The sequence below is a fragment of the Crinia signifera genome, chromosome 2 (assembly GCF_055691185.1).
Source record: "Crinia signifera chromosome 2, ASM5569118v1, whole genome shotgun sequence".
Taxonomy (NCBI): domain Eukaryota; kingdom Metazoa; phylum Chordata; class Amphibia; order Anura; family Myobatrachidae; genus Crinia; species Crinia signifera.
Window position 1 is genome coordinate 311,323,168 of NC_139218.1, and position 26,234 is coordinate 311,349,401.

The 26,234-nt window shown below is 41.0% G+C and overlaps 1 protein-coding gene across 13 annotated transcripts in view; it reads right to left on the bottom strand.

The window, feature by feature from the left end:
* Nucleotides 1-26,234, bottom strand: part of ENOX1 (ecto-NOX disulfide-thiol exchanger 1) — a 478,832-nt gene that overhangs the window by 53,267 nt on the left and 399,331 nt on the right. The window lies entirely within an intron of this gene.

The window sequence follows — 26,234 nt, forward strand, 5'->3', positions numbered from 1 at the left end:
CGCTTTAGATCTATATCAAAGGTAACTGACACATTCGGTAATACATTAATCAGTAAAGAAAATGCATGTTTAGAAACATTGAAAGCAGCCACAAAAGTACCTTTAACTTTTTAACAAATATTCAACCAGACAGGGATAGATATAACTTGCCTATAACTGCCCATTTTCCGAATGCATCGCATACGGTATATTGGGGCTGTTTCAAGGTTGCACGCAAGTCAGCACACACAGAGATAAGTGTAAACATGGAAGAAGAAAAAAAAAAGCGTTATTATTTCTAAATAAATTTTTTAATATAATATAAAATAAAAAAATTAAATATATGGAATTCCATACAGAAACATTAATTCATAGACAATGTTAAAACGGATATTTCACAGAGCATGTTACCACTATTGAGGAGTTTTATGATGGGCTATGGTAGGTCTCCAATGACTGTGTAGCGACAAGATAATCACCAGGTGGCCAGCAGTCCCAAGGGTTTTACGTGGAAGAATAGAAGTAGATGGTAGTGTCCACAGCTTCAGGAGAAGCTGGGGGATTTACCTCATGGAAACGTGTTGAGCTGCTTATCCAGAGCTATACCACCACTCAAATTGATTATTTATATACAAGAACTTTCCACCATTGGGGCTTTGGTCTATATCAGGGCTGGGCAATTGCGGCCCTCCAGATGTTGAGGAACTACACATCCCAGCATGCCTTGCATCAGTTTCAGCATGGCCACATAGCAAAACTAATGCAAAGCATCCTGGGATGTGTAGTTCCTCAACATCTGGAGGGCCGCAGATGCCCAACCCTGGTCTATATTCTCCTGTCCACCTTTATCCGGAGGCTGATCAAAGGCGACTTTTTCTGAAGTGCATCCAGGTTTACCTCAAATACCGTTTGGGACTGTGGACAATACATCTGCTTCTATTCTTCCACGTAAAACCCCTGGGACTGCTGGCCACCTGGTGATTATCTTTTCGTTACACAGTCATTGGAGACCTACCATAGCCCATCATACAACTCATCAATAGTGGTAAGATGCTCTGTGAAATATCCGTTTTAACATGGTCTATGAATTAATGTTTATTTATGGAGTTCTATATATTTTAATATATTTTATTTTGTATTATATTATATTAAAACAATTTATTTAGAAAACTGTTCATCTTTATTCACTATATACAGCCGGCGCTGGTACATCCCTTTTTTCCCTTTTGTAAACATGGAAGAAGCATTGGAAGGAACGTGTGGTCTTTAAGACGTTCATTAATGAAAGCTATATTTAAATTTATAGAGACAAGTATTGCAACGTTTAGAGAAAACAAAGTTAACACAGAGAGTATAGAGAATCATATATCCCATGCATCCTGTGACTTCAATATTCCTCATGCAACAAAGTTAGTTCGTATGTCAGTGACCCCAGACCTAGGACCGAAGTTATATATTTTTCTCTTCCTCCATACCCAACATTCCACTAGCCTCTTCAAGAATAAATTACATATAAGTAGCTGTGCCAAGCTGCTACCTCTAAGTAGCTTAATACAATTAAATATTAAACAATTGAATATAGACAACCTCTATAAATGTGAATGAGCATTTGTGTGTGTGCTATCCCTTTAACCAAACTTCTAACAAGTTTACAAGCATATAGTTACAGACAACGAAAAACAGACTTTACAAAATAAAAATAAAAACAGTATTTTTCAATCTTTTTTTATATGATTGTTTTCTCGGAATTATATTGTTTTTATGGCAGTCTGGATTTAAGAGAACCATTAAAAAATGCCTACTTGTACTGACACTTTATCTCTTAGTGCCAACAGCTTTGCGGCAGTCACCAGTTGAAGGAGAAATATAATGACTAAAACTGTATAAAAATGTAAATGCTGATATGAAAAAGTGTACTGGTAACACTAGAACATTACCGCATTAGTAGCATTGAATGACACTTAAGTCATTTCCCTGGGATGCTCCATTTGGACTGTTTTCAATTTAAAATGACATTTTTATTACCATAACTGATAGCAGGTGTTTGTGAGAAAATCGATTAGTATGCAGGGATGGAAATTACTTCTCCCAAATGAATTGTGCAGTCTGTAATATAGGATGAAAATTGAGTGGCAAAGTGCAAAAGGCCGTAAAACATGTGTGAGATGTTCTGCGTATAAATTATCTCCGTTAAGATAAACATATAGGAAATTGCGGTGTCTTATCTAGAGATTGTGCTTGTTGCGGTACTATTTAGGACTGATTATTTTCATGCATTCTATCATTTTATAATACAATCCTGTGTTCCTTGGGAGGCGAGAGAATGCCATTATGAGAAACAGATGTTCACAAAAGAAATACACTCGGTTCTTCTCACATTCTTTTCTTGAACAATGCCTCTGATTTCAATTTTGGATTAAGTTATCTTTTTTTTTTAATGAAGCACTGCAGCAAAGAACATTACTTAATAATTGGTTTTATGGAAAATGTTAAAAGCAACCTGGTCACAGAATGAATATTTCCTTTTGCCAAAATAATTGAAATGATTAATACACCCTACTACTTAATGTTAAAGTATGCTGGCATGCTAATGTACACCATTAACAAGCAAAAACGACTACATAAACTACTGAGAATCAGGTATAAAAATTCTAACAGGACACCTCATTGGATATGCTTCGGATAGTGCTATCATATGTAAGCACAAATATTAGTGTTTCCAGTATGGGTCTCCAAGAGCAGGCGGACCCAGTATCATTTGTACACTAGCATTGTAGCTACATACAAAGTCCCTCACAGTGTACCGGCACACTCGATTAATACTTGGTTTAAGGAATTGTTTTAAAGACCCAGTTTAAGCATATTGATGTGCTAAGCAAGTATTTTGCCTTTTAACCCGGATTAGCAATTAAGTTGGCAGTAGAGAGCCTGGCAGGGCCCAGCTACTATTCAGGGGGCATGGCCTAATCACTGAAGGTGTGGCCATGCACAATAAAAAAAAATACAGTAAAAATAGTACTGTAAGCTCCTCTCTGCTCACACTGCAGCCCAGCACACAGCAGTGCTGGGTTGAGAGCTGCTGCCAGATAATGGGGGCCCCTCCATCAGACCTGGGCCCAAGTAAGTAGTACCCCCCTCTCTTGGTGCTACTAAATACAGTATCAGTCTTCTCAGTGTACTTTATTTAATACTAATAATGCAGAGGCAGCACATTTTTCTAAAACAAAAGTTGGAAAGTCTGCGTTTTGCTCAACTGGCCTATTTGGGGCCATTTGAGCAAATGTATACAGATATGTCCACATACAGCTATCCTCAAACCTGCCAAATAGTCCCCTGTAGTGCAACTTTCTCTTAAAATATGCACAATGCCTGGCACATTATACCAATTCCTTTACAACAGAAATACTATTCCTACTTAGCACAACATTATTAGCACATTAAAGTCAGGAAAAGTATAGTACTCTGTATATTATTAGTGAATTCCTTACTCAATCAGGAATCATTGCCCGTGGTAGAGCGTCTTAAGGTCCCATACACTATGCAATTTGGCCCAGATTCCGGCAGATCAGGCCGAGAAATCAGGTGCAAATGTCGCAAATTGCATTTGTATGACATCCGATCCACGGTCCCGTGCGCATTGGATTAGAGTCACAAGTCGGATAGCATCACATAAGATAAGACATATGTGTAGCCGTCAGCAGTGCCTTGAGTCCTGTTGGAGAAAGCGCACTATATAAATTAAACTTACTTCATCGCACCCAAAATGTATCGCATCCAATATGGCCAATACGTGTGTGGTAGCGGTGCAAAAAGGATAGGTGTATCTGTATAGCTACGTTAAAAATGTTATTGAATTGTACTACTGGTTTTATACATTGCAAGTAGGGTGGCCAATCCAGGGATTGGGATCGGCGGGATCCAGGGATCTGGTCCCAAAATGTACGAGTTTTCAATCCTAGAATTGGAGAATCCAATCCCGGGATTTCGGGATTAGCACCCGCTCAGACGCTGCCTAGCTGCTCCCGAACCCGGTGTGCGGCCTGTGCAGCGTGACTTGGTCATAAGTCTCACTACGCAGGCCACACCTATGCCATCATAACCCCTCCACCTTCTGGCCTGCACTCCCAGCGGCACCCGACCTGTGCCCCCCACCTCCTGATCTGCGATCCCAGAGGCACATAACCCCCCCCCCCCCTCAGACTGCCTCCCCAGCCCCCATATCACCCACAAAGCTTCCGCCTGCCCAGCTCCCCCTTGTAAGTACAGTAAATGTGGGGGTGAAAAGTACCGTTTTCTTTTAGGGATGCCAATCTAGGACTGGTTGGTAAATGAAAGAATAAAAGAACATATTGTAAATTGTACAGTACAATACTGATAGGGATATGCTCGCTAGGTCAATATGGCTCGAGGTTGACAGTGTCAGAAGGTTGACATAAGCATTAGGTTGAAATGAGTCAAAAGGTTGAAATTAGTTTTTCTAATTTTTTTTGGGACCCAATTTGTGCCAACAGGCAGTAGGTTCATACCCTTCCATCCACTAAACTAATACATGGTTCATGTCGACTTTCATTGAAATTCAGGACAAAAATGTGAAAAACTCATGTCAACCTTTTGGCTATTGACCTAATGCTTGTGTCCACCTTCCGACCATGTCAACATATTCCATGTGTCGACCTAAGCCCTAATGTATGTCGCCCTTCATACAGTGGATCCTATGACCCATACCAGACTGATGTGTCAGACTTTGAAATGCAATTCCTTTATGAAACAGGATTATACTCTACTACACTTCCCCGGTTCCACCACAGATTGTCATTCATTGGATCAGATCTGCGCCTGAAAATAGTCATATGGCCCGCATTAGAAAAAGTAGATCCACATGTAAGAAATAAGAAAAGCTATTTAAAAAAAAAAAAATCAAAGTCCATAGACAGAGCTCGGGGGGGTTCGTATCATTCTACAATATTCAGTTAGTTGGTGTGATAGGATTATACTCTGAGGGCCTTATTCTAGTTCACTCTTTCTTACAAAATCCTTCTTAGATGGACAAAACCATGTGCACTGCAGGTGGGACAGATGTTACTTGTGCAGAGAGAATTAGATTTGGGTGGGGTTTTACTTCAAAGTGAGATCTATATTGCAGTGTAAAAATAAAGCAGCCAGTATTTACCCTGCACAGAAACAAAATAACTCACCCAAATCTAATTCTCTCTGCACATGTTATATCTGCCCCCCTGCAGTGAACATGGTTTTGTCCATCTAAGAAGGATTTTGTCAGAAAGAGTGAACTAGAATAAGGCCCTGAGTCTGCTGGTGCTAAGACTGCACTGAGAAATAGAACACATTTTTTATATATGTAAGTAAGTAACTGCAAGCCTTCTCATCTCATCTGATTGAATCTAAATGAAAGCAAACATTACCCCCAGAATACACCCACCTCCAAGCATCTCATAACAGAATGCCGTATTCAAGCACATTCATCATTCCGGCATGAAACAGGTGTTAATCTGCATCTGACATGCTGACCATGGGCATGGAAACACTGCCTTCTTATAAATAATATTCCTACAGTCTCCTTGCCATTCAACAGCCTGACATATAAAGCCAGGCATCAGAATTGAAAGCAAAGCTGCAGGGTAATTATGTTACATGGGAGGGGGAAACTTTGCTCAGTGGAACAGAGAGCATTTGAAGAACGGGCAAAGGACAAACACCAAATCATAGTAGATGTCTGCTCTGTGCCCCTTGTGATGGGAATAACAAAGACATGCGTTGTATGTATGTGTATAGAATATGGTCCTGTAAGCTGGCATGAGTCAGAAGACGAGGAGCAGTTTTTTGCAGAGCCTGATTCAGAGATATAAATATGATTACACACCTCTGATGAATTTTGGTCTCCGCATGTGCAGATCTGTGGATGCGATTACAGTAGGGAGCAACATGATTAACATGTTGTCTACGTTTGGGGGTGTAGACAGGATGGTGATGGGCAGCGTTTTCAGAAACAAAAGGGTGTCTGCCCTAATTTCAAGGACTTCTGAGGCAAGGTTCCGTCTTCTAACACAGCTTCACATACCCTGGAAACGTGTATTTCCTGACCATCCTGAAATACCCAAGCGTTACAGAGATGACAGACGTTCACCAAGATGATCCAATGCTGCATCTTTTTTTATACAGATCTTAATCCGAGAATTATTTCTGTGAGCCCAGCATCTGTGCTGGACACAAGGCAAAGCTTCTGTGCTGTACACAAGTCAAAGCAGTTGTTTTATGTTTAGATTAGGTTGTGCTGGTGTCACAGGTCTACTTTATGTTGGAGCCTGGAGAGTAATTTAGCAAATGTAGTTCCCAGAGATGTTGTTCAGCTCTAGTTATAGGGCCTAATTCAGACATTATCGCAGGACAATTTTGTTTTTAAGACGGGCAAAACCATGTGCACTGCAGGTGGGGCATATGTAACATGTCCAGAGAGAGTAAAGCTGGCCATACATCAGGACGACCTGCATACAACCTGATCGTATGCAGGGCGTGGAGCATCTGAACAAGTGATCTATGTGCTTAAAAGCACATACGATCGCTCAATCAACTGTAATGAGAGCCGACGGATGAGACGTACAGCACGTGGGCTGGCCTCGCGACCCGCAGGAGTGCGCATCGTGCAATCGTATGCACACGATGTGCAGACAATCCGTCACATAACCAGTCAAGATTGGACGGTTGGGTCCAATCTCGTTCTGGTGTATGGTGGCCTTTAAGGCCTCCTTAAACTTGTCCAACTTATTGTCTCAACAAGTTGGACCTGAGTGACTCGAGATTTATCCTACAGATGGGGCCGGGCTCTTCTTTGCTGGCGAATCGCCAGAACGTCACCGCTGGCGATAAGCCAGCAGCCCGGCTCGCCATCTGACTGAGATGCGCGTGCGTCTCAATCTCCGTCGGCGGGACGATGGGAACCCTGTCCGTCTCCGCTTCAGGGAGACGGACAGGGTTGGGGGGGGTGCGGGCAGGCGGCAAAGACCCGGGGGAAGCGGGACGCGCGCACACAATAGGCCCTTCTCGCTATACAGATGGCGGCTGGCGTCGCCATCGCCTGCAAGGATGAGTTCTGCCTCATCTGTATGTGCAGGAGGATCAATCTCTTTCAATTTCTTGGTAATAACCAATGGCACTGGATTGTGCATTGTGTCCTACGCATCAGGTCAGATAAATTAACTCAATCCACCTGAATTGTGTCAAATCTCACAAGTGTTAGGGGCCCTTTAGAGTTTTATTTAGAGTTTTATTTAGAGTTCGTTTGTTTCTGTGCAGGGTAAATACTGGCTACTTTATTCTAACACTGCTTTATTATTAGACTGCAAGGGTGATTTCAGTTTGAACACACCCCATCCTAATCTAAATCTCTCTGCACATGTTACATTTGCCCCACCTGTAGTGAACATGGTTTTGTCTGAATGAGGCCCATAGTCTAGGCCTGAACCACTGTTTAACAGACAACTGCCAGGTACAACACTGGCTTTTGTTTTTTATGTTTTTGAGACTTGCAACCAAAAGACACAAACACCCAATATAATTGAATTCGAATCAAACCAATCTGTTACAGATATAGCAAAAAAGAGACAATGAGGTGACTGTTACAGGGCTCTATTAAACTAGGGAGCTAACTAATAGTCTGCAAACTGTGCATTCATTCTGGGGAGTATGCCCGTATTTGTAAAACAACTAACCTGTTTTTGCCTCGTAAATTGTTACTTTTCAAATACGGGCATACTTACCTGGAATTCACACACACTCTACCTCTCGCACACTATTACAAAACCAGCAAAGAGTTTAGGAAGCAGAATGTACACAGTAAATTTCTGCACCACATAGCACAAGGCACACTACCTTTCTGCAGATATAAATATAGGGTACAATATAGTTTAGTGGAGTGAATTAACGGTGTCTTTCCAAATGCTAGGAATCATTGATCCTTGTTCAGAAGTGCAGATAATATTCACATGGGTGGACAGAGGAAAGAATATTGTGCGTCCCCCCCCTGCCTGTGTGTTGGCAACATCCGTTATCTCTGCAGCAGCACTAATCCTCTCTAAAGACAGATGCTGCAAGTGTTGGATTTTTGAAAATGATTTTTGCATAATAATTTATTTGTCATGATTAAGAAAAAAATCAGTGCCAATCAATTTGCATTATTTTAATTTACATAAAACTCCAATACACTTTATTAAGAAGTGCCCAGAACACAGCAGTTCAAGGTGAAATACATTTTTCAGAATGTACCGAAATGATGACATTTGTAAACAAATCTGATTTGTACACAAGCGGCTGAGGTGGATGTTGCCACGTTTCAGTGATATGGTAGGCTGCCAATGTAAACAGTATGCTGCCAACAGCCATCAAACTTCCCTTGCAGAAGCCTACGCTCATGGGGCACATTTTGTATAACTAGTTGTGACAATTTTGATGTTTCTGCCCATATTCACAGAGCGAGATTCATTCACTGATATAATCTTTTCCTAGTGTCCCTGTGTTGTGAAATTCCGGTCTCGCTCTCTGCTGTTTGTAGCTGTGTCTCATGGAGGTGCAATGGCTTATTATATTGGTTTTTTGCCTGTGTGTAAGCAACAGGAACCAACAAATACAGTAGGAGTAAAATAGGATCAGCTAAATATCAGCATGTGTACAGAAATCAGAGAAAAACAGTATTACTGCTAGTCACATCTGAGCGACCTCGGTTGTAACATATGCAGTCAGTACAAATAAGCCATTTCAAATGTATATAGTATATACTACATGGTTGATCTTGCTTGCTATGACATGGTTACATATATGTAACCTTAATGTATTATATATAATATATATATATTAGAAAAGGGGGATGAGAAAAAGCGCTCTCTAGCGTCCACACTTTTGGATAAAGTAATGTGCGTACCGTGTATAAGTGATTATCTTGCTCATCAAATAGTAATCTTTAAAACTTCAGTCTCGTGGTTACCAGGAAACTACCCGGATAGTGCAGTTTGGACCCCTCACCGATGTCTCCAACAAGTTTCAAAGTTTAGCAAATTCGAGGGCATATGCCCATTGGTGTATTGGACAAGAGAAAAAAACTGGGGTAAAAACAGGCTGCTCTCAATGCGTTTTGTCTCTTACGCCATATTTATTTATTTATTTACAGTTTCTTATATAGCGCAGCGATATAGACAGTGATAAGACAAACTGGGTAACAACAGACAGACTCGGAGGTAGGAGGGCCCCATATGCAAATGGACTGGATTTCACCATAATCTCCTGAGGAAGTCCAGACCATTTGCATATGGCGTAAGAGACAAAACGCTTTAAGAGCAGCCTGTTTTTACCCCAGCACCATTCTATTCATGTAAGCTTTTTTCTTTGTATTTATTCACTTGTATGCACTTTATTAAACTCCACTAATGTTAATTGGAGTTTTTTTTTCTATTGTCCAATACACCAATGGGCATATGACTCGAATTTGCAAACTGCACTATCCGGGTAGTATCCTGGTAACCACGAGACCGAAGTTTTAAAGATTACTATTTGATGAGCACTATAATCACTTATACACGGTACGCACATTACTTTTATCCAAACGTGTGGACACTAAATTATCTCTTTCACACATACAGAAACACAGAGGCAATCACACATACAGAAACCTAGAGGCAATCACACATACAGAAACACAGAGGCAATCACAAGGTAGCAGACCATCTTTCAAAGCTTTTGCTTTGAGTGGGCTTAGCTAGTACTTCCATAAATATATTGCTTAAAGCAATAGAGCTCTTAGTCGGAATTTGGAATGTGCAGTCTTTTAGCGAACCAGGAATATGACCGGATGACCTTTTGTTTTTATTTTTGATAGTCCTTGTTTTCAGAATATTAGTCCTTGTGCCTCCACATTATCCTCTATCCCACAATTTATCCTTTGCTCTTGGCTTCTCATAGTGGACCGCGTCTCTTGTGCTCGTCAAGAGGACTGCTGGGTACTTGTTTCCTAGCACGGCCACAATCTTATGGATCGTGTACCTTTAAGTTAAGGTACACGATCCACACGATGGACCCGATTTCCTTTGAAATCAGGTCCATTTGGCCGGCTAAGACACAATATCGGGGGCATCGCGTCGGTCGGGACCATTAACATTGGTCCCGACGCGACCGACGCGATGCCCCCGATTTTTCCATAGGCTTCAATGTTAAAATATTTTTTTACATTGAAATCGTGAGAAAATGTGAAAAATGTGAAATGGGCCAATATGACCCATTTCACATTATAGATGTCCCCGTCGTCACCCCACGATAGACGCCAACCCGAAGCGTGGCGAGCGCAGCGAGCCCGCGAGGGGCGGCGGTACGCGTCCTCCGACCTTTTCATTCCCCTACTATCCACGTCGGCGTGGAGTTGAGAATAGAATAGTGTGGTGAGCGCAGCGAGCCCGAAGCGTGACGAGCGCCGCGAGGGGACGCGTATAACTTCACAGGTATACGCGTGCGCTCGCCACGCTTCGGGCTCGGTGGCTCGCTGCGCTCGCCACACTATTCTATTCTCAACTCCACGCCGACGTGGATAGTAGGGGAATGAAAAGGTCGGAGGACGCGCACCGCCGCCCCTCGCGGGCTCGCTGCGCTCGCCACGCTTCGGGTTGGCGTCTATCGTGGGGTGGGGTTTACGCCGTTAAATTTGGGGGGTTGGGAATATTTTACATTGAATCCAATGTAAAATCGGGTCCCAGGGACCCGATTTACATTTCATTCAATCAAAAAATCGGGTCGGTCGCATCGCATGCGACCAAATCGCATGCGATGCGATCAACCCGATTTTTCCGACACGACCACCCCGATGTAAATCGGTGTGGCCGTGCTAGGAAACAAGTACCGACTGCTGCCTTGATTGTGTATTCAATAGACTATGCTTAACTTCGGACATCCATAACAATTCTTTGCTTCTCTATAGTTATAACCATATCATCACCTACAAGCTCTTCTTCATTATTCAAATTCTATATTATTAATTTCTATTAAACACTGAGAAATATCTATTCCATTTCAACCAACCTGACTTAATTTCTACATTCACTTCTGATTCCAATGTATATCTTAACTAGAGATGAGCGGGTTCGGATCCTAGAGATCCGAACCCCCACAAACTTACCTGATCAGAGGCCATATCCGGGGAGTTCGATGGTCGCCGCCATTTTTCTGTGTTCAAAACGAGGCCGAACGTCATCTTCCCGCTGTCGGATTCTCGCGAGACCTGGGGATATATAGTTCTCGGCGGTCGGCGCCATTTTCAAACAGGCTGGTGATATCAGACAGCATGGATGTGTCCGTGCTGTCTGTTGAGCGGAGTGGGGGGGATGACATGCTGGGGGGGGGGGGGGGATGATTTATGCATAGGGGACTGCTGCTAGTGCTACAGAGGGGGCTACATCATTTTAATTCAGCAAAAAAAAAAAAAGTCCAGGGTGCCCGCATGTGTGCTGCATCAGTTCAGGGTGCCCGCATGTGTGCTGCATCAGTCCAGGGTGCCCACATTTGTACTGTATCCATCCAGGGGTGCCCACATGTGTGCTGTATTTGTCCAGGGGTGCCCACATTTGTGCTGTATCAGTCCAGGGGTGCCTGAATGTGTACTGTATCCATCCAGGGGTGCCCACATGTGTGCTGTAATTGTCCAGGGGTGCCCACATATGTGCTGTATCAGTCCAGGGGTGCCCGCATGTGTGCCGTATAATTCTATGGGTGCCCCCTTGTGTCCTGTATCAGTCCAGGGGTGCCTGCATGTGTGCCATATAATTCCATGGGTGCCCCCATGTGTCCTGTAGCAGTCCTGGGGTGCCCGCATGTGTGCCGTATAATTCCATGGGTGCTCCCATGTGTCCTGTATCAGTCCTGGGGTGCCCGCATGTGTGCCGTATAATTCCAGGGGTGCCCCATGTGTCCCATATCAGACCAGGGGAGCTGCCCTTTTTTTAATGAAAATAAAAATGTGTTGTTTTTTTTTACTGCAAGGGCTGCTAAATGCGCTGTAGTCCAGGGGTGAGCCAAGAGTGCTGTATAATTCATGGGGTGTTGCTAAGTAAGGTGTGCTGCTCTTTTTTATAATGAAAAGAATACCAATTTTTATTTTTACTGCAGGAATTTGTCTGCCGTATAATTCCATGCCTGCCGCCATGTGTGCCGCATCATTCCAGGGGTGCCGCCATCTGTGCCGTATAATTCCATGTGTGCTGTATCAGGTCAGGGGTGCCACCATCTGTGCCGTATAATTCCTGGGGTAAGCCAAGTCTGCCAATTCATGGGGTGCTGTCAAGTGTGCCATATCAGTCCAGGGGTGATGCTAAATGTGCCGTATCAGTCCAGGGGTGATGCTACCTGTGCCATATCAGTCCAGGGGTAATTCTAGGTGTGCAGTATCAGCCTAGAGGGGATGCTAAGTGTGCCATATCAGTCTAGTGTTTGTGCCGCACACTTGTGTGGCTTATCATAGTTATCCAGCTACCTCGGTGCAACCTTTTGCCCTAAAAACAATATTGTAAGGTGTGAGCGGTTCAGAATAGACTGGAAATTAATGTTATTGAGGTTAATATAGCGTAGGAGCAAAAAATAAAAACCAAAATTCTGCGATTTTAGCAGTTTTTATGCTTTTTTAACAAAAAATCAGAACCCAAAACCCAAAAAATCCAAACACAAAACACTTAGGAGGTGTTTTGCCAAAACCCATTAGAACCCAAAACCTCAAGGTAATCAGAACCCAAAACCCGAAAAGTGGCCGGTGCACATCCCTAATCTTAACCGAACTCTAGAAACAGCCCTTGATAAAATGCCCTTGATAAAGTGACTCCAGCTGCTGTTCACACACACACACACACACACACAGACACACACACATACAGATTTAGATGTCAGCTATGGCATTCTACAGAACAATCTATAAAAAAGGTCTCGAAGTTAAACATCAATGGCATAAATCTCACTCTCATGTCTTCCTCACATATAAGGCTATATATTACTTCTATGGAAATGTTCTTGACACTAAAAACAAACAAACAAACAAAAAACACCAAGAGCCTTTTTAATACAGTTGAGTATTTTCTCACTTCTTCCACATCAAATACACAGACTACTATCAGTGTCCAAAATCTGGCTTACTTGTGCAAGAATTGATAAAATTAAATAAATTGCTATTTGTCAGCCAGCAACCTGCTCAATTCCTTCTTGGAAATCCCTGGCACGCAGTACATTTCCCCAATATTCCAGTTGTTAACTTCTATTCTGTCCTATTACTCCCATCTCCCACTATTTCTCAGCTCTCCATAGTCATTTTACCTACTGAAAATGTCTCTATCTACTTTGATGTCTCCCACACACTCTTCCTGTCCCCAAATAACACACCCATTTTCTCATCACCACTCCAGACACGCTCCTTTCCTGTATAGCTCCTTACCTGAATAGCAGCTAAAACAATGACATTATGAAGGGATACAGACCAGACTGCTGCTTCTCACGAGCAGTACCCTCCCGTCTTGCTACTGCTGCTCTGCCATACAATACACGGAGCATTCACCTTACACCAGACTGCCCCTACTACCTGATCCATCTGTTAGGTGCTTCTGCTTTGCACAAAGCAGCCTTCAATGCAATCTGTAATCACTTTTTTTGTTACTGGTTTCTTTCCATAATTATTGAAACAAGTAATAATTTTTCCTATTCTAAATAAAAAGAAGAAACACAAACCCTCTATCAAATTACCATCCTATCTCTCAGTTACTTTACCACCCCAAGCTGCTTGAAACATTTGTCTACACCTGCCTCACAATCTTACTGGAAACACCTCATTCTATCTTTCATTTCCAACACTACATAGAGACTGAATAAGGTGGTCCATGACTTAATCAGTGCAATGCCTGATGGCCATTACCCACTTTGATTATTCTCCATTTCTCCTCTGCATCTGACATTGTTGGCCAAAATCTTATCATAACAACACTGCAATGTCTAGATCCATCTTATTTCTACTAGTGAAATTTCACTTCTATGCGTCTACTGTATGTTCTCTCTGCATCCTCTATCAGTTTGGGGACCACAAGGTTTAGTACTAGGTCCTCAGCTTTGTTCTATCTACTGTATACCACCTGTGTTGGTGAACTAATTAGCTATTTAGGATTCCAGCATCATATGTATGCAGATAACACTTAAATCTAACTATCCTCTGTCCGGGCTGCAAGTTACTGCAGCTATGTTTAAAATAGAGAATGGACTATATTACAATATATCTCCTCCTTTCTCAGGTTTAGGCCAAACCTGACGAAGGAGATATATCTTCGAAATGCATTGCTTGGAAAGACACTCGTTGTGAGGACAGATGCACCAGCACTTTGTTGGAGATAACATCTACCAGTGACGGAATGGACCAAGGTCCCAGGACCCCATAAAGCTCACTGTGGATTTTGCCGGGCACTGACGCTTGGACCATCTTCTTGCCGTTGTCAGCAATAGTCCACCGCAGCCCCAAAATAGGGTGAGGTACCTACTCTTTTTTGGGAAAGGGGAATTCTCCGGCATCTCCATTATGCATTTAATGTTATGTATGTTTTTATAGGAAAATGTTACTGAATTTTGTATTTTATGTCAATAAATTGGGTATTCAACCCCCTATAATACATAGGTGTGTTGATTATATACGCTATAGATTAATACATTTATTTTATAAGTTATGCATTTAATGTCAACCACAAGCAGCACTATACATTATGTCCTTGTGTAAAGCATTAGAAAGGGGTCAGATGATCCTTAAGATTCAAACTGAGCTTAATCTTTGGCAGAACATGCCACTAAAGCTGTTGGGAAGATGCAACTTGATTAAAATGGCCAGCTTTCCGAAGTTGCTTTATGTGCTGCAAATGACTCCAGTTCTGCTTTCTAAGTCTGATATATCTTCACTTCATTCTATGCTCTCCAAATTTATTTGGAATTCTAAAAGACCTAGAATCAGCCTCTATAAGCTGATGCAGACAACTCAACGAGGTGGTGTTAATTTGCCTAATTTAAAGTACTATAACCTGGCCTGCGTTCTCCGCTTTGCGGTAGATTGGGTTAATGGGACTGCCATTTTCATTGATGCGGCTCTAGTCTCACAGTTATGTGCCCCATTTTCGCTTAGTTTTCTCCTGCATGCAAGTCCATCACAATTAAAATCACCTCAATTTGATAATCCCTTATTATCCTGTACCATTTATGCTTGGAGACGTGCAAGAAAGTCTTTAGGCCTACTGTACAACATTTTTATTCCCTGTCCCTCCTTTTGATTGGAAACCTGGAGTTTCAGAGTGGTGAAGCCGGATCACCTTTCACGATATGGCAATCCTCTGGAATTTCATGTCTAAGACATTTACTTAACACCCCACTTACATTCGAGGAGGCGATGCAACAATTCAATCTCTTACCTAGTCATGCATTCTCCTACCTTCAAGCTAATCATTACCTGCAATCGATCTTTACCAAATGACGGCCTCAGGACATCACGAATCAATTAGACTCTGTAATTTGCACTAAAACACATTCTATCTCCACTATATATGGTCGTATACGCCCGGAACTAGATCCTGATACAGATCTCCCAGCAGTTAATAAGTGAGCATCGCAGTCCTCTTCTCTCGACTCTGAAACCATTTTAGACACCTTCTTCATAAATCTTTAACTCATTGCGGCCAGCTCCTACCAAGAAATGCTATATAAAAATTTTCACAGAGCCTCTCACCTAAATGCTGCTATCTGATGGGTACAGCGGAGAGGTCAGATTATTTTAAATGCCATACACCAGAGGCGGATATAAATCATTGTCTCTGGCAATGCCCTCACGTACAGACTTTTTGGCAAATACTACATAACTCTGCTACAAACACACTTAAATTGTCATTTAGCTGCACTGACTCCTGGGCGCTATTTGGACATATCGCTGATCAATCAAATGTCCCTAAAAATGATAAAAAATTGATTGTGCTCCTCTCAGCAGTAGGCAAAAAAGCCATCTTACAGCAATGGATACAGACCTCACCTCCCTCATTACACATGGCGACCTCACGCCTCCTTTTCCTGTTCACCATGGACTGGCTGGAGGCCTCACTCCACAAGGAACTCCTAAACCCCTAAGTTATTTATCTGCTGGAACAAATTTATCCAGACCCTTCCCTCTCGAACCAAACAGGCTATCCAAGGCTGTTTTCAAAGTACATCATGGTATTCCTTCCAACTTTTACAGAATGCTCCACTTATTATCACTCTATAATTCAATTCCTAAATACTATCTCATCTATACTTCATTGTTCACATCCTCCGCCCAACCTCCTCCTATTCCATACTTTTTGTCTTCCTTATCTTCATTAGTCGCATACTGACTGGATCTCTCCGTGGATGGGTCGGCGGTTCAGGTCAACTGTTGGGCAGGTACTTTGATTCATGATTCATCACTTGGTCATCTGCCATGTTAGTGTAGGACCAAGCTGTTCTTTTTTTTGCTTTGCTATTATTTTATTTTACTTATTTTGATCACTATATTTATTAAATACTCAGGTTGAGTTAAAAGTTTAGAGAGATTCTCTCATACCCATTTATCAAAAACCATCGCTAGAGTTATATATATTTATGTTTTCTCGACTATATTGGGAGATAGTTCTCTCCCCTACTCATTTAGTGAATTTGTTAAGGAAAATGTTGAAAATGGTTCTTGAACCTCATTGTCATTACTTGTATGTCATCATCCATTGTTGGATGTACTGTACTATTATTTTGTTTTATTGAGGCTCAAAAAAAATATTTTGGGGAAAAAAAAAAGATAGGGGTCAGATCCCCTTATTGGGGTTAGTTCTTGCATACCCTTGGTTTAGAGATGTTGTGATGAATAAGATGAAGCTGTCCAACTAACTACAGTAAATAGGATTGCGTTGTTATGAGAGCTTTCGGTAAAGTAAAAATTAGTGTTCCATATACTGCAAACTGGACATAACAGAACTGCTGTCCATAGAAACACTAGCAGAATGGATTGCTTAATTTAATTAAAGGAAATTCCTAAGTAAGAAGATGCCAGAATAAAACTGGCTGCAGCAACACTTCTAAAACCGTGGCAGATACAGCAATTATTTACTAATTAGACCGTGTCTCTGTTTGCCCCTTATGTGAGCATTGATTCTTACACTGCTATTATTGGTATTGGTATAATTTTCTTATATGTATTATCCACTGAGTATATGAAAAAATAAAAGTTTATTTTATAGATTGAAATAATGGCACAATTCTAAAAACAATATTAAAATGGTCGCTGAATTATAAGAAATGAATTCTACTACAAGACAAAAGAAGGTCATGCAAAACGAGGAGGGGCACTTAAATTACAATTGAAATGTCCCTAGTAAAGTCTCTAAGGCAGTGATTTTCAACCTTTTTACCTTGCGGTACATTAAATAACATTTAAAAATTGCCAAGGCACACCATGAGATCCCCACAGGGCAAAACATATTGGCCCCCCACAGGACAAAAATAAATAAACCTATCCATATAAAAAACAATAACACTGGTCTCCACAGGTAACACAAATAAAATACATTGGCCCTTACATGAAAAGAAGAGATCAGTAAATAACAGTTTAAATGGTGGTGGCTGTAAACTGGTTTGGGCATCTCTAGATCTGGGGGACTCTCAAAGCAATAAAGCAGCGCAAATTCAAGGAATATACAAAGATTATGTGAAGAAGTCTGCAGATTTTCATATAATCACTATGTAAACATACAGACATCCATCAGTCTGCTTTCTTCAACCTCATAGCTTCTGAAAAGTAGTTCTTAGCCTGCTTTCAGAATATTGCTTACCTGTGGATTGCAACAGATTATAAAGCCTATTTGGGGATATTGGACAGTAGTGTCATCTTGAAAGTGAATTCTAACTATCTGATTTGCTGATTTTGTTTCCTCATTAACCCTTGGAGTGCCAAATGAATTTGTCAAAATAGGTGTGAAAGCCCAGAAGTCAATGCCTGCTGGCTTACAATGATTAATTATGTACAGACCCAATATGACATTTCATTTACTCCCACACCCAAATGGGCCCTTTATCCTTCCCCTAACACCTCTCATCTGTCCTCAGGACAGAGAATATTTCTATCAAAATTAACCACCGCGGCACGTAAAACGATCCTCTCAGTGGATCTCCTCCAACACTCTTTCTATAACATTATTTGGTACTTATATGTTAGTTGGGTGCCCACTAAGCTATTTGCTTAGTTTTCTGCATCCGCTCGTCACGCTTCAGGCTCGGTGGCTCGCCACACTATATAAATATATCAACTCCATGCCAACATGGATAGTGGGGGTATGAGCGTACTAACTATAGTGGGCGCCCAACTAACATGTAAGTACCCATTATTTTTGCCGAGGGTCTCATACCTCTTTCACATGGACTGGTTAGAAATGTCACTTAATAAAGAGTCCAGGGCAAATAAATTCTTTGCAATATGGCTCCCATATGTTAAATCTTTACCCCTCCCTATTAAGAACTCTCTCAGGAAAACTACAATTAAAGTCCTGGTATAACCTAGTGACTCTTCAGTTGAATACGCCTCCATTCTGATTTAATATTTTCCTTCGTCGGTTCTCCTGGTCTTTTATTGCCTTTTTAATATGCTTTTTGATATGTTATTTTATATAAGAATGTAATGTAATGTACGCTCTTGAACCACACAATTCTCGATTTGAACTTCTGTTTATTACTATATTTCTGTTATGATATATAACCGTTGTATTCATTTCTCAAAATGATATCTTTTTTTCTGTATACTTTGATGCAGTTCTTTACTAAAATATATATATATATATATATATAAAAAAGGTGTGAAAAATGGCAAGCAAACTTTTTTTAATTAAACTCTGAGTGCCAACGTTGCTGTGAGGGAAACTCAAAATATACGATAAAATTGCCAGCATCGCTAACAGTGACTGTTCTTTTTTGGGTGCAATATTTAACTAAAAACTTCAGTTAATTGACTTGGCTGTATTTGTATTTATTTATACTAGAACAACAGTCGTTGTGAGCGATGCTGGCATTTTTTAGCGGATATTTTGAGGATCGCTCACAGAAACATTGGCACTCAAATGTTAAATCCTAAGGAAAAACAGTTATCATAACACAGTCTACACAGAATATTTTCATTATCAATGGATTAGAATATTGGCTCCAAAATCAACTATAAGGGGATTATGTGAACACTACCTATTTGTAAAGAACACTCATATCTTTTTATACATGACATTTTATAAACCTCAGTTCTCAACAAAAAAGATTAAAATTAAATGTTAAATGAGGAAACACTTTTTTTTTAAAAAAAATCTTTAAATATACTTAGTTTGCAAGTTATTTGTACAATAAATATATTCCTTTTTAGTAATATTTTTGTCTATCCGTGAAGTAATTTCCACTCCACTTGTGCCTCCATGTGCAGTCTTTTTTGCAAATTAACAGTCTTTATTCATATTGCCATCTTAAGGTTCCCACTAAAATCCAATTCGATATATTTATATTTTTCTGAATAATACTAAAAGCAGATTGGACCAATCATAATACAGTATGTGGCAATAGGTCATTTTAGTTTAGTGATGCAATCAGTGAGACAAATTCTCACTGCGGAATTTAGTCTCATGCCTGCATCCATATGGGATAGGCTATTACAATAAGAATATAATGAAGACAAGCTTCTTAAAAAGAGATAAATATATTAATTTATATCCCTATAATCCAGGTTATAAAGGTGTAAATAAAAGCAGTAACTTGTATATTCCAAAAATAAAACAAGAATTGAAAGGTTAATGTATATTTGCCTATAGCCAGGAATATTTTTCAGCAGGCTCCTGCAGGAACTGAGGCCGTTATTCTAGTTCACTCTGACAAAATATTTCTCAGATGGACAAAACCATGTGCACTGCAGGTGAGGCAGGTGTTACTTGTGCAGAGATAATTCGATTTGGGTGGGGTTTTACACCTGCCTCACCTGCAGTGCACATGGTTTTGTCCATCTAAGAAATATTTTGTCAGAAAGATTGAACTAGAATAAGGGCCTCAGTTCCTGCTGGAGCCTGCTGAAAAATAGCCCTGATTATAGCGTATTTTGAATACATACCCCAAACCGTTCTGTGCTTAATAAAGTATTTATACCATTCATTGCTTTTTTCATTATTTTCATTTGACATTGAGTTGAACATAAAATCTTTCCACCTTGAAAAGAGCTTGTATATCGCTTCTATAGTGTATGAGAACAAAATCAAAATATTTTTTTTTAAAGAGCCCTTGTCTGACTTAGATTGTCCCCAGTGACCTTGTCATGCTATGCATTGACACAGTGGAGCAGAACAAATGCTTTGTCAATATTCCGTCTGTTTGCGAGTGGAAACCTATCAACTTTCAACAAGTCTGAAAAAATGTAAAGTTCTCTCAGACAATGAATGTGAGTACAAAACAAAAAGAATAAAAATTCAGCTAAATTGTAGTCATACTAACTTGGCTGCGGTACCTTCCAGTGCTCCAATGCTGTGGAGGTTTTAATGTTCTGCGAAAACTGCTCACTGATTTAGTACTGTTGGCCACTGCGGGGTTAATCTGCCATAAACTAAGTTTAGACAGGCAAATCCTGCTATTTGACCTGTCATATGAACAAAGGTCCACATTGTGTGGCAGGTATTATTACCTATTCCTTCTTAAGGACCATTCCTCTACAATTGTAACCATTATATATAAAATGCTACAAATAGGTCTGTACTAGGGAGACCAGGGTTAGGACAGATGTATGATGGATTAACAGAAGGCCCATACACACTTTGGGCTGAAAGTCGCTCAAAACAGCAGGTTTGAGCAGCTTTCAGCTCAAAGCCGCCCAGTGTGTATGCCCCGGCGATGAGCGCTGCTGCGCACTCCCGCATCATCGCCGGGGAAGCCGTTCATCTGCTGGTTATATCAGCAGATGAGCGGCTTTCAGGACGGCTTTGCATAGCGCTGCACTAGGCAAAGCCATCCTCCCCCTCTCTGTTGGCGCCGGGCAGGGGGAAAGCCGTTCAGTGTGTATGCACTGAGCGGCTTTCCCCGCAGCGATGAATGCGATCATCGCGGTCCATACACGCTGGGCATAAATGCCCAGTGTATATGGACCTTTACCATTACCTGGCAAAGTTTGTCAGTTTAAGCCAATAGAAATTGTGGTTTTCCATTAAGGGTGGCTATTTTTTATATTAACAAAAGTAAAAAGACATTAACAAGACACAATATATATTTAGTTTGCCCAGAAAAAGTGATGTTGTGAATTAATAACCAATTGTTAACTTAGAGCAAAACAATAGCTGGACCTCTACCCTTTACAGTTTATTCCTGACTCTTCATGGTTGTAAATAATTGCAAGGTTGAGCCAAGAAGCCTGCAGACACCGTCTCCGCTCTGTAAGAGGCAGGAGCAGTAATTACAGTAAAAGGCTTTTTGTTTCTAAATGATACTCATCACTCTAATGCACCAATTGTCATTTAGATAATTATAATGAAACGAGTGGAGATCAATCATTGACAATATACAACAGTGTGTGAGAAGAGGGTCACTCATGGAACTACTGTAAGCAGTTTGTTAGAAGTCGGTTTCAGCAATGTTACTGTGTATTGTATGTTTCCCTTCTTAAAGCCATAGAACATACAAATGTATTTTGTTCATGAATTCTTACAGTAATTCTATAAAATTATTATTTTTTTCAAAATAATGCACTATCTTCTAGTTACTGTAACGCATATTAAACAAAGAGTTGGTGGCTAGAACATTAAATAGGTACAGTATAATGGTTAAGATGGGACTGCTAATCTGTTATTATTCAACTAGACTATGTTATAGCATTGGCTGATTATACCTGTTGGATGATGTGACCTCTTGGGACCAGAGCTGCAATATATTGTATGGGTTTGGCCCCATACCTCCTAGGCATGTTGAAAGCAAAACTGGGCTGGAATACAATGCAGGCCAGAATAATAGTAGAAAATGTGCTTTATTAGTGTTCTATGCCTCAGACTTCAGACCCATCATCTTCAGCCCTATATAGTAAGGGCTTCATTAAAGGCATGGACGTCAGTGCATCAAAACCTTACAATTGTACAGTAATGAAAGGACTCCTCTTTTCCTTACACTGTGTCAGCATGTTTCCCCCTAGCTCTAGCAACCCCATTTCACCTTTGTCAAGTGGGCAGATAATGGATCAAAAGGCAAATGCTCTGCTGGACTGGATTATGCATAATATTACCAACTCTTCTAGTGGGCTGTTACATAATCTAGGCATCTATGATACTGGCAACCTCAAATATTCAGCATAATATTACACAAATCTCTAACGGCAGGCCTACAGAGCCTAACAAATAGACTGCTTAGGCTGCAACCTGGAGCGCTGGGTCCTGGGGGGCGCAGCACGACAAAATAGATTGCACTGGGATAAGAGCGCATCCTGTTGGAGTTGGGGCTGAGCATGGTCTAGTGAGATCTCCCAGTGAATTGTGGGAGCAGCGGTGCATGCTGGGAAGAGGAGATCTTGTGAGAACCATGGCTGCACTGCCGAGGCTGGGATTGCCAGCACAGCTAGGGCAGTAAGTGTCAATATGAATGGAGCAGAGTCATGGAGACTAGGACGCTGGGAAGAGGAGATCCTGTGAGAGCCATGGCTGATGTGCCGCCAAGGCTGTAATTGATGCCACTGACACCACTGTCGGCACTGCTAAGTCAGTAAGTTTTCAATAGAAATGGAGTGGAGTCACCAAGGCTGGGACGCCGCAAAGAGGAGATCCTGTAAGAGCCATGGTGGGTTCTGCCGCTAAGGTTGTGACTGATGCCATTGCCACCAGTGCCAGCATAGCTAGGGCAATAAGTGGCAATATGAATGGAGCAGAGTCACAGAGGCTGGGATGCCGGAAAGAGAAGATCCTGTGAGAGCCATGGCTGGCTTTGCCATCAAGACTGTGATTGATGCCACTGCAACCAGTGCCAGCACTGCTAGGGCTGTAAGTGGCAATATGAATGGAGATGAGGCTCGAGCCTTTTACAGAGTTTTAGCTCAATATGAGGCGGGAATGTATAATCATATGATAGCATATGCTGTTTGTATATTATCACTTGGTCAACTAAAATATGGCTACCATCATTGGTTTACAGACGAGGGGCTACAATGTTTTACACTAAGCAAACCTGTTTGCCGCAACTGCAGTCCCACCGCTCCTTGCTTTAATCTTTAAATACTATATGCTAGAAGGAGGAAATGTGTAAAAATTGTGCAGTCTGTCTGAATTACGTAAACATCTTAAATCCTAATAGTGATTGTAAATTTACATAATCAATTTAACAAACTTTGCCTTTCCTGCTTTGTCACCCTGTGGCATTTTTGCGGCCAATAAAGCCAACATGACTGCATTTATTCATTTATTTTATGTACAGCATAAGAATGTGGCAGATGAACACAGAACTATCACATAGAATATTCACAATTACTACAATGCAGCCAGATAATTAGGATTTGCTGGCAGCCTCTTGCTTGATAACGAGGTTTTCACTTTTCACACATTCTGCTCAAAACGGCATTGTATGATTATATTTAGATATGAAAGTTACTATATAACATTTTTTTTACAATGTTACAAGATGTTCTCACAGCACAAAAAAACCTTATCGGCTTTGATTATTTTCTTTTTATTAAGTAACCTCTGCATATATTTTGTCAAATCCATTACAAATGGGATTGTCCATTGACAATAGAGGGACACCAATAATTAAGAGGCTTCAACCCAAGTGCATATAATGCTTGTTACTGTACAATACAAATGTGGATATTAAGGTAACTGCATTACCAAGAAAAAGGGTGGGTTGTGCAGCGCTTAGATTTCAATGAAGAGTGAAACAAGTACAAATGACAATATTTAATAAAAAACAAATATAATATGACAAAAGTAAAAACTCATACAATATATAATTAATTGATAATTCATGAATTATGAGATAAAAAAGGTAAAAAATATATACAGTAGGACCTGTCAATGTGTGATGGGTCTGCTCCGGACGATAGCTGTCCAAGTCCAATATGTATCCAAGTGTGGAACCGAATATGAACCAAGATACTTGCTGGAGGTATCCCTACCCCTCGGGGATTATGTGAGTCTTGGGGATCCTCTCTGGATGCAAATATTTCTTGGTGCAATAATTTGAATCGGACCGATTTTGAGAGCCAAGGTTTCTTGCTGGAGGTGTCCCGATCCCAGTGGGATTTGGATGAATCGTGGGGATCCTCTCTGTTTGCAAAGGACTTGGTGTAACAAATGAAGGTTCCTTGTGGCCACTGGAGGTTTCCCAGTCCTATGGACTCGTATGTGCAAAGGGGTCCTCTCAATAAAGTGCGCTGTGCTTGGAATTTGGAAGGATCGATAGACAGTCCTGAGTTGTGGAGCAGATAATCAATGCATGTGGTGACAGGTCCTCTGATATCACCAACGCGTTTCGCTGTTGTAAGAAACAGCTTTTTCTAGGTGACTTGAAACGCGTTGGTGATATCAGAGGACCTGTCACCACATGCATTGATTATCTGCTCCACAACTCAGGACTGTCTATCGATCCTTCCAAATTCCAAACACAGCGCACTTTATTGAGAGGACCCCTTTGCACATACGAGTCCATAGGACTGGGAAACCTCCAGCGGCCACAAGGAACCTTCATTTGTTACACCAAGTCCTTTGCAAACAGAGAGGATCCCCACGATTCATCCAAATCCCACTGGGATCGGGACACCTCCAGCAAGAAACCTTGGCTCTCAAAATCGGTCCGATTCAAATTATTGCACCAAGAAATATTTGCATCCAGAGAGGATCCCCAAGACTCACATAATCCCCGAGGGGTAGGGATACCTCCAGCAAGTATCTTGGTTCATATTCGGTTCCACACTTGGATACATATTGGACTTGGACAGCTATCGTCCGGAGCAGACCCATCACACATTGACAGGTCCTACTGTATATATTTTTTACCTTTTTATCTCATAATTCATGAATTATCAATTAATTATATATTGTATGAGTTTTTACTTTTGTCATATTATATTTGTTTTTTATTAAATATTGTCATTTGTACTTGTTTCACTCTTCATTGAAATCTAAGCGCTGCACAACCCACCCTTTTTCTTTACATTTACCTGTGGGATCTGACTAATCCCCAGTGCAGCAGCTTTTTGAGGTTAAACAGCCCTGGCAAGCGCTCTCTACAGTTTTTTACTGTTTTTTTCCAACTGCATTACCAAGTATGAGGGTGGTTCAATGAGTAAGGAACAATATGCAATGTTCTCTATTTCATTCTAATTTCCCACCAGGCCAGAGCTGGTACTGTACACTGCTGCTTCCTCTCAAGACTGTGCCTCATATCAGTTCTACTGTACCACCACCAGTTGTAAGATGTCAGGGCTTGCGGCAACATGGTCAAACATTGAGGTGCTGAGTGTGCCATCTTCAACTTGTTGAAGTGTACAGTGATACCATCATGTTACAAGACACAGGTTGGTGCAATGCCTGTGTTGGACGTGGTTGGCCAGCTGGGTCGCTGCTCATCTTGAATGTCTATCGTGACATTATAAAATTCAGTGCACCGAATCCAAACCGGTTTCTGTGACATGACGGTATCACTGTACACCTGGACAAGTTGGATATGAATTTAAACGGATGCAGAACTCTGATAACACTACACACCTTAATGTTGGACCATGTTTTAGCCAGCCTCACCATCTTGGGACAGTATACCTTATATGAAATGCAGTCAAATGGCTGTGAGGGGAAGCAGTGGGCTACGTGATCTGGCCTAGCAAAAAATTAGAATGAAATAGAGAATATTACACACACACAAAATGTCTTCTTACCTTACTTATTGTACCATCCCCATGTATAAAGAGGTTGAAAAAAAGCATGCATATAAACCCATTTACAAATGTATCTACATACAGCTCATCTTCTTGCACATGAAGCAGACCAAGCAGCTTATGCTGAATGATTTCAGAGTGTGTAACTTCTGTGTGCGACCCCATTTGTATCTGCATATGAAGAAACGTTACTCTACAGTATTTCCCATAAAACAAGTTATATTTCATATGCAGATACAGACGCAGTCACACGCAGAATGTAGGCATGCTGCATCAGCTGCTTTGCTGTTCACTGTGC